This window comes from Bos taurus, chromosome 13, assembly GCF_002263795.3.
Source record: "Bos taurus isolate L1 Dominette 01449 registration number 42190680 breed Hereford chromosome 13, ARS-UCD2.0, whole genome shotgun sequence".
Lineage (NCBI taxonomy): Eukaryota > Metazoa > Chordata > Mammalia > Artiodactyla > Bovidae > Bos > Bos taurus.
This window is the reverse complement of record NC_037340.1, coordinates 74667696-74677929: the sequence shown is the minus strand read 5'-3', so window position 1 is coordinate 74677929 and position 10234 is coordinate 74667696.

Sequence of the window (10234 nt, the reverse complement as noted above, 5' to 3'; positions counted from 1 at the left end):
TTCGCTTTGCAGAATTTTCAGGGGGCTGCCCTGGGTCTTTGGGCTTCCCAGGTGGCGCTGGTGATAAAGAACCTGTCTGCTAATGCAGGTTAGGCATAAGAGGCACTGGTTTGATCCCTGGGTCGGGAAGATCCCCTGGAGAAGGGAATGGCAACCCACTCTAGTATTCTTGCTTGGAGAATCCCATGGACAGAGGAGCCTGGTGGGCTACAGTCCATGGGGTCGCACAGAGTTGGACATGACTGAAGTGACTTAACACATAACAACATGACTGGGTCTTTGTTGCTCCATGTGGACTTTCTGTAGCTGAGGCGAGCCAGAGCTGCTCTCTGTTGGGGTACATTGTGGTGCCTCCTCTTGTTGCACAGGCTCTAGGCACAGAGGCTTCAGTAGTTGTGGTGCAGGGGCTTTGTTGCTTCTCAGCATGGGGAATCTTCCCGGACCAGGGATCAAACTCATGTCCCCTGCAGTGGCAGGCGGATTCTCAACCACCGGACCACCAGGGATGTCCTGCAGAATGTTTCTGAGATTCATCCAGGCTTTAGCATTGATCAGTAGCTCATTTTGTTTCTCCCTGAACAGTATTCTCTTCTACACATAGACTGCATTTTGTCTGTTCACCAGCCGATGGGCGCTTGGATTGTTTACACTTTTTGGCTATTACAAATTGGTGTCTATGAACATTCATGTACAATGTTGTGTGAACATATGTTTTCCTCCTTGTTGAGTGGACAGCTAGAAGGGGAATTGTTGTATATAGAGTACATTTGTGTTTCACTTTCTAAGAAACTGCTGAAATGTTTTCCAAAGCAGCTGCACCATTTTATGTTCCTAGCAGCAAAGTATGAGGGTTCTGGTTTCTCCATGTCCTTGAGATTACTTATTATTGTCCGTCTTCTACGTTATATCCTGCCGAGGAACTTTTTAAAAACATCTAAGGATGCCCGGGCTCCAACCCAAACCAGTTAAATCAGACTGTTGGGAACGGGGACCCAGGCATAGGTATTCAAAACATAAGAAAGCAAAGCAGAAACCTCCCTGCTTGAAAAGCCATTATTAACATGCAGATGGGTTGAGAACCAGTGATCTAACTTTCGGCTTGAAGTTCTGTCCAACTTCACCAAGAGGGAACTCAAGCTGGCCAGCAGTCTCTCCCACACCAGAAGACATGTGGGCTTGGAGACAAGAAACAAGAAACTTCCCCAAAAGGTGCATGCAATCTCACAGCAGATGGGCTTGTTGGAACAAGTGAAGTGAGGTGAAGGCACCAGGAGTGGGTTGGGTTCAGGGGTCCTGATTTCTGCACAGCCTGTTTAGATCTCAAGGCGGGGGACACCTCCCACAACCTAGGGATTGTTCAGACCTCTCAAAAGATTAGGAAAGTATGACATTCCTGGCTGCAGACCAGCTCCAGATAACTCTGGGGAAATGAAGGAGCTCAGTGGTACCAGCAGGAAGCAAAAGGGAGCTTAGAGGCTCGGGAAGGAATTAGGTCAGGGCCACACAGTTCATGATAAGATCTCCTCCTTTTGGAGGGTCTGCAGATGATAACCACAGCCCACTTTCCATGTCCCACACCCTGGGCACGGCCATGTAACCCTGGGTTACAGCCATGACTTAAGTGTCAGACTCCTTACTCCCATGGAGCTGACAGTTTACTTGAAGAAACAGACAATAAAGAATTAAACAGAATGACAGGTAATGATGGGGATAGGGCCTCTCAGTGGGGGTGCCATGTGAGTAAGAGATCTGAGTCAGTGAAGGAAGCTGATTATGCAAAGATCTGTGGGTAAAGATGTTTCAGGTAGAGAGAAGAGTTTGAGGAAAGCTTGAGACTGAGTGGATTTGGTGTGTTCCTGAGAGTGGTGAATGGTGGAGCTGGAGAGGAAGGTAAACAAGGGCTAGATCACCTAGCGTCTCCTGGGAGTCATGACCAGAGTCCAGGTTTTATGTTGGGAGCGATGGGGAGCAGATGAAGGGGTTGGAGCAGTGGAGTAGGAAATGGCAACCCACTCCAGTGATCTTGCCTGGAGAATCCCATGGACAGAGCCTGGTGGGCTGCTGTCTATGGGGTCACACAGAGTCGGACACGACTGAAGCGACTTAGCAGCAGCAGCAGCAGAGGGTGTGAGGTGGAGAAGGAAATGGCACCCCACTCCAGTGTTCTTGCCTGGAGAATCCCAGGGATGGGGGAGCCTGTTGGGCTGCCGTCTATGGGGTCACACAGAGTTGGACACGACTGAAGCGACTTAGCAGCAGCAGCAGTAGCATGTCAGGATTTCTCCTGTTTAAAGATCATTTTGGTTGGTGCAGGGAAACGAGACCGAAAGGGCCAAGAGTGATGCAGGGAGATGAGTCAAGTTGTCCAGATAGACGAGGAAATGGCTTGGACCAGTGTTGGTGCAAAGGAGAGATGTGTGTAGATATGGGTCATATTCTGGAGTGAGAGACACCACGATTTGCTGACATGGAGTAGGAGGGGGAATAAAGGGGGGCAAGGATGATGCCTTTTTTTTTTTTTTTTGATGCACTGCACAGCTTGCAGGATCTTAGTTCCCAGCGTGTGTGCGTGCTAAGTCGTGTTGGACTCTTCGCCACATTATAGACTGTGGCTCGCCAGGTTCTGTCCATGGGATTCTCTGTCCATCCCTCTGTCCATGGGATTCTCCAGGCAAGAACACTGGACTTACCATCCTTTCCTGCAGGGGATCTTCCTGACCCAGGGACTGAACCCAAGTCTCCTGTAGCTCCTTCATGGCAAGTGGATTCCTTTCCACTGAGCCACCAGGGGAAGCCCTCTTAGTTCCTTGACCAGAGCTCGAACCCTGGGTCCTGGCAGTGGAAGTGAAGTGCCCTCACCACTGTGCTGGCAGGGAAATCCTGAGGCCTGAGTTTCTGACTTAAGCGTCTGGGTGCAGGATGGGGCTGTGAAATGAGATGGAGAATGCTGGGAGAGGAGCAGAATTGGAACCAGAGGTGGGGATACTAAAAGAGATCTAGCTCAGTGGAAGAGAGGAGGGAGGCCAGGGACCGTGATGTCCTTGTGATTCCCAGCTGAGGGGCTGGCCGTCCTTGTCAGATCGAAGCCTGTGTACGTTGGGTCCTTGTAGTGGTTTATTCGCTAAGTCATGTCTGACTCTTTTGTGACCCCAGGGACTCTAGCCCACCAGACTCCTCTGTCCACTGGAATTTGCAGGCAAAAATACTGGAGTGAGTTGCCATTCCATTCTCCAGGGGATCTTCCTGACCCAGGGACTGAACCTGGGTCTCCTGTATCACAGGTGAATTCTTTACCGACTGAGCCACCAGGGGTGGGCCCCTGAGACTGGAGTATTAGAGCATCTAGGAAAATTTTAAGATGCTGGAATATTCAGGATGTTTCTTGCAACCTTTAGGAGGTCCCTGAAGTATTAGAGACAAGTTTAGCCAAAGAGGTGGCCCATCATTATTATCAAAAGGAAAAGTCACCATCTTTTTCTGTCCCCTCTCTTCAGGTACGTCTACTTCTGCTTTATTGACTACGCCAAAGCCTTTGATTGAGTGGATCACAACAGACTGTTGTGGAAATTTTTCAAAGAGAGGGGAATACCAGACCACCTTACCTGCCTCCTGAGAAATCTGTATGCAGGTCAAGAAGCAGCAGTTACAACTGGACATGGAACAAGAGACTGGTTTCAAATTGGGAAAGGAGTACGTCAAGGCTGTATATTGTCACCCTGCTTATTTAACTTCTGTGCAGAGTACATCATGAGAAACGCTGGGCTGGATGAAGCACAAGCTGGAATCAAGATTGCTGGGAGAAATATCAATAACCTCAGATATGCAGATGACACCACCCTTATGGCAGAAAGTGAAGAGGAACTAAAGAGCCTCTTGATGAAAGTGAAAGAGGAGAATGAAAAAGTAGGCTTAAAACTCAACATTCAGAAAACTAAGATCATGGTATCTGGTCCCATCACTTCATGGCAAATAGATGGGGAAACAATGGAAACAGTGACTGACTTTATTTTTCAGGGGCTCCAAAATCACTGCAGATGGTGACCACAGCCATGAAATTAAAAGACGCTTGCTCCTTGGAAGAAAATCTATGACCAACCTAGACAGCATATTGAAAAGCAGAGGCATTACTTTGCCAACACAGGTACATCTAGTCAAAGCTATGGTTTTTCCAGTAGTCATGTATGGATGTAAGAGTTGGACTATAAAGAAAGCTGAGTGCCGAAGAATTGATGCTTTTGAACTGTGGTGTTGGAGAAGACTCTGTGAGTCCCTTGGACTGCAAGGAGATCAAACCAGTAAATCCTAGAGGAAATCAACCGTGAATATTCATTGGAAGGACTGATGCTGAAGCTGAAAGTGTAATACTTTGGCCACCTGATGCTAAGAACTGACTCATTAGAAAAGACCCTGATGCTGGGAAAGATTGAAGGCAGGAGGAGAAGGGGACGACAGAAGATGAGATGGTTGGATGCCATCAACAACTTGATGGACATGAGTTTGAGCAAATCCGGGAGTTGGGGATGGACAGGGAAGCCTGGCGTGCTGCAGTCCATGGGGTTGCAAAGAGTCGGACAAGACTGAGCGACTGAACTGAACTGAATTTAAGGTACTTCGAAATTTTATTACTGGCTTACGAACTCCGAGCATCTAAATAGCACTGCTGCAAACCCTCCACCCTGTCCTCAAATCACTTAGAGGCTAGAAAGCCCATGCTAGGTGACTAGCACAAGCAAGGGCAGGAGGCTCAGAGGGCCATCAGAGAGAGGCCCCGTGAGTCAGTCAGTTCACAGGCTGTAAGAGGCATAGAACCTGGAAAGGAGGGTAGAGCATGAAGAAAATAAAGAAGAAATCAGAGGGAATGAATGAGCTGCCCGAGGCCAACGTCGGAGCTGAGCTGGAGAGGTATCGGGAGGAAGCTGAGGGCATGGATGATGCTTGTATATATTTTGGCTGCACCGCACAGCCTGCAGGATCTTAGTTCCCTGACCAGAGATCAAACCCTGGTCCTCCTGCAGAGGACCCAGGAGCCAGGGCTACAGCACCCCATGAGAAGCCTTAGAATCCTTGAGTTTCAAACCTGGAAGGGCCTTCGAGGACCACGTGGCCGGCTCCTTAACCCGAAAAAGGAGGAAATGGGACAGAAAAGGAGAAATCAAAAGACCAAGTCTTCCAACTTTAGAAGCAACAGAAGCAGTCAATAGCTCCACCCTGGCTGAACCCTGAAAGCTCTGGTCCGTCCTGTGTCTCTGTCCATTTGGGAAATGTTTGGCCCCCATGGGGGCAGTTCTGCCCAGCTACATTCTAGAAACAGGTGGTTTGGAGAGACGTAATCAGGGTTTCCTGATCTGACATCTGTGCCCCCTCCCCACCGCCCACCACACACCCCTCCCCTCATTCCAACTGGCCCCCCTCACATGGTCCCAGGCACAGCCTCACTGAGCAGCGGGGGGCACAGAGCCTGCAGGGTTCATGAGAGAGAGGAGGATGATTGCCTGTGGGGGTCGCTTGGGTGGGCGTTGCGGGGTAGGGGAAAGGTCAGGAAGGGAGATGGGCTGACCGCACGCAGCTTCTCCAAGCCACACAAGTATCCAAAGACAACACAGCTGGAGACAGGGAGAGGGAGCGGGGAGCCCGGCTACCCTCCTGTTGACTTCTTGGGCAGAAATCCAACTTGGTATCCTGTGGTCAGTGGAGCCTGTGTTTATTGACTGAGGCCAGTTACTTCCTCCTGCTGTACCTCAGTATCTCAGTCTGCTAAACAGGGACATTGGATAATTTGAGGGGTGGCTGTGAGGATTAAAGGGGATCATTCAAAAAGAAAGAGGACAGGGGCTTCCCTGGTGGCCCAGGAGCTAGGACGCCACTCTCCCAATGAGGGGACCTGGGGTCTGCTCCCCGGTCAGGGAGCTAGATCCCACAAGCCACAGCTAGGAGTTCGCGTGCTGAAATCAAAGAGCCTGCATTCCGCAACTAAGACCCAGAGCAGCCAAGTAAATAAATATTTAAAAAAAGAAAGAAAGATGACAGGCTGAAGGGGTGAAGAGCGTGGGCTCTGGAGCCAGGCTGACTTGAGCTGATTACTTCACCTCTCTAGACCTCTGTTTCCACATCTGTTAAGGGGGTATGATGATAGCTCTTTTGTAGGGTGTTTTGAGGTTCAAGTGAGTTCCTATTTGGCAAGCACTTTTTGTTTGTTAAACAACTGCTTAATACTAATAACCAGAGACATTTATTCAGGCCTTTGGTAGGCCAAGTACTAGATTTAGACTTGATATATTTTATGACATTGGAATGTCACTGCCACCCGGCAGGGGGAGGCAGGTACTAAATCATCCCCATTTTACAGATGTGGAAACTGAGGATCGAGACAAGCTTAATTTTTTTCTTTTAAACGTTTTTAAGAATATGAACCATGTCTATTGAATTTGTTGAAATATGGCTTCTGTTTCATGTTTTGGATTTTTGTGGCCATGAGGCATGTGAGATCTTAGCTCCCCAACCAGGGATCAAACCCACAACCCCTGTATTGGAAGCAAAGCCTCAACCACTGGAACGCCAGGAAAGTCCCAGGAGATTTACTTTTTAATTTTTACTCTAGGACAGGAGTAGGCAAACTACAGCCCGTGGGCCCAGTCCAACAAGCAGCCTCTTCCTTAAAGGACTGTGTATGGCTCCTCTCATGCTACAGTAGCAGAGTGGAGCTATGACAGAGATTAAAGGACCTACAAAGCCTGAAATATGTACTGTCTGGCCCTTTACAGGAAAGGCTTGCTGACCTCTGCTTTAGAAAGCGGCAGAAGCAGGATTTGAACCAGGTTGGCCTGGATCCAAAGCACTGGTGTTTTGCACTATCAGTGTGCTGGGTGTAAAATAAAGTCTGGAAAACCATTTCTTTCCTGTCGCTTTGAATGCTCGGAAGGCTTTTCTTATCATTTCAAAGACAGAAGTGAAAGTAGAAAGGGATTGGGGATTCTGATCGCTCCATCTCTCAAGCCAAGTGGTGAGGACTCGGGGAGGCTGCCAAAACTCCGCGTGGGGAACTTCCCTGGTGATCTAGTGGCTAAGACTCCATGCTCCCAGGGCAGGGGGCCCCGGGTTTGATCCCTGGTCAGGGAACTAGATCCTGCATGCTGCAACTAAGACACAGTGTAGCCAAATAAATAAATTAAAAAAAAAAAAGTAAAAAGAACTCCATTTGGGCTGGATGTTTGCCAACTTCATTCTGCAGTGAGAAGGTTGGGGGCACAAGTTGTGGGAGAAAGGGTGACAGAGAGGATCGGGCTGAGTAGGCAAGTCTCTGGAATCAAGGTCAGAGGTGACCTTCATGTCCCCCAGCCCAGGTCGAGGCTGTGTTTAGAGTCAGTTAGACTGTGACTCACAAGGGGCAGCACAGGTATCGCCTGCTCCCCAGGGATACTCAAGCGCTCCCAAACCAGTCCAGTTACTCAGCAAATACATTTCAGTTCAGTTCAGTCGCTCAGTCGTGTCCGACTCTTTGCGACCCCATGAATCACAGCACGCCTCAGTACCTAATCTGTGGGCTTCCCAGGTGGCTCAGTGGTAAAAAAAAAAATCTGCCTGCCAATGGAGGAGACACGGGTTTGATCCCTGGGTCAGGAAGATCCCCTGGAGAAGGAAATGTCAACTCACTCCAGTATTCTTGCCTGGAAAATCTCATGGACAGGGGAGCCTGGCGGTCTACAATCTATGGGGTCGAAAAGAGTTGGACACGACTTAGCGACTAAGCAACAACCTAATCTGTACCAGGCACTGTTCTAGCGCTGGGAGTAAGGGGTGAATAAGATCCCAGCTCTCACAGAGACAGACAACGAACCAATATTAAATTAGAATAAGATCTATAAAGAAAATAAACCAGGGACTTCCCTGGAGGTCCAGTGGCTAGGACTCTGTCCTCCCAGTGCAGGGAGCCCAGGTTTGATCCCTGGTCAGGGAACTGGATTGCACATGCCACAACTGAGTTCATATGCTGCAACTAGAAAAGGGTAAAAAGGAAAAAAAAAAAAAAGGGCTATTGCAATTGAGAGTTAACTGCTAAGTAGTCAGGGAAGGCTTCTCTGAAGAAGGGTCATTTAGACGGAGACCAAAAGGACAAGGGGCCAGGCCCTGGGAAAATCAGAGGGAAAAGCCTTTGAGGCAGAGGGAACAGCAACGGCAAAGGACTTGAGCAAAGAAGAATTTCATTTGCACGTTCAAGGCACCAAAAAAATCAGTGTAGCTGGAGCAGAAGGAAAAGGGTGAGGGAGGTGGGAAAGGAGACAGGGAAAGGCCCTTTCAGGTGTCTAGACATCTGGGCACAGGGGCAGTTCAAGAATGGTGGAAAGTCACTGACTGAAGGCTAATGACACTAGTAATTGTTGATGGCTAATGATGGTAATAATTATAGCTAGTTTTTGAGCCCTTACTAAATGCCAGGTGCTTATTAAGTCCTTTTTATACATTAACTCATTTAATCCTCACAAGCAACCCTAAGAAGGAGGTGCTTTGTCCTCATTTTATAGATGAGGAAACAAAGGCCCAGAGCGATTAAACCACTGGCCCAGGGTCACACTGCTATATTTAAAGTTCACTGAGTCTGGGACTTCCCTGGTGGTCCAGCGGTTAATAATCCACCTGCCAAGGCAGGGGACATGGATTTGATCCCTGATCTGGGAAGATTCCACACGCCGCAGAGCCACAATTACTGAACCCACACTCTGCAACTATTGAAACCCATGTACTCTAGAGCCCATACTCTACAACAAGAGAAGCCATCACGATGAGAAGCTCGTGCGCAGCAATGAAGACCCAGCACAGCCAAAAACAATACATAAATAAATAATTTTAAAAATGTAAAGTTCACTGGGGTTCTAGGGGGGAGACCCTGTAAGGGGCTTCCCAGGTGATAAAGAACCCACCTGCCAATGCAGGAGACATAAGAGACACGGGTTCAATCCCGGGGTCAGGAAGAGCCCCTGGAGGAGGGCATGGCAAACCCACTCCAGTGTTCTTGCTTAGAGAATCCCCATGGACAGAGGAGCCTAGCGGGCTATAATCCCTGGAGTCGGACACGACTGAAGTGACTTAGCAGGCATGCTCGACCCTGTAAAAGATAGCAATGATACAAAAGACATTTGCATGCCAGTTAGGAAAATGTGAGGAAAGAAAAACTAACATCCGTCAGGTTTTTCTCTCCAGCCAGACTCCCGGAAGAGCCAGGGTTACTAGAGTTTAAAGGCGTTCAGGCACTTCCTCCTCTGGATATCCTTACCACTTTCTCTGTTCCCCTTCTACAGCCCTCCCGCCTTGTCTGTTTGTAATCTGTGACCCTAATCACAATAGCTAGCATCTATTTGGCATTAATGGTGTGTCATGTATCATGCCCAGCACATGCACTATGCCTATTTAATTTATTCTTGCAATAATCTAATTGTCTTCATTTTAGAAACTGAGGCTGAGAGTTGCTAAAGTATGGGGTACAAGGTCATACACCTAAGAATTGATAGCCTAGGATTTAAAAAAAAAAAAAAAAACCTTTTGTTTTGTATTGGGGTATAGCTGATTAACAGACAATGTGATGATAGTTTGAGATGAACAGAGAAGGGACTCAGCCATACATATTCATGTATCCTTTCTCCTCAAACTCCCCTCCCATCCAGGCTGCCACATAACACTGAGCAGAGTTCCGCTTGCTATGCAGTAGATCCTTGTTGTTTAATCCATTTAAATATAACAGTGTGTACATGTCCATCCCCGGAGAAGGCAATGGCACCCCACTCCAGTACTCTTCCCTGGAAAATCCATGGACAGAGGAGCCTGGTAGGCTGCCAGTCCATGGGGTCGCTAGGAGTCGGACACGACTGAGCGACTTCACTTTCACTTTTCTCTTTCATGCACTGGAGAAGGAAATGGCAACCCATTCCAGTGTTCTTGCCTGGAGAATCCCAGGGACGGGGGAGCCTGATGGGCTGCCGTCTATGGGGTCGCACAGAGTCGGACACGACTGAAGCGACTTAGCATTAGCACATGTCCATCCCAAACTCCCTAATTCTCCTTTCCCCCAACCTTTCTTACCCGGGCAACCATAATCTCGTTTTTGAAGTCTGAGTCTGTTTCTGTTTTGGATGTAAGTTTATTTGTATCATTTCTTTTTATTTTTTAAAATATGTATTTATCTGGCTGCATTGGCTCTTAGTTTTGGCATGTGGGTTCTTTGGTCTTGGCATGCAAACTCTGT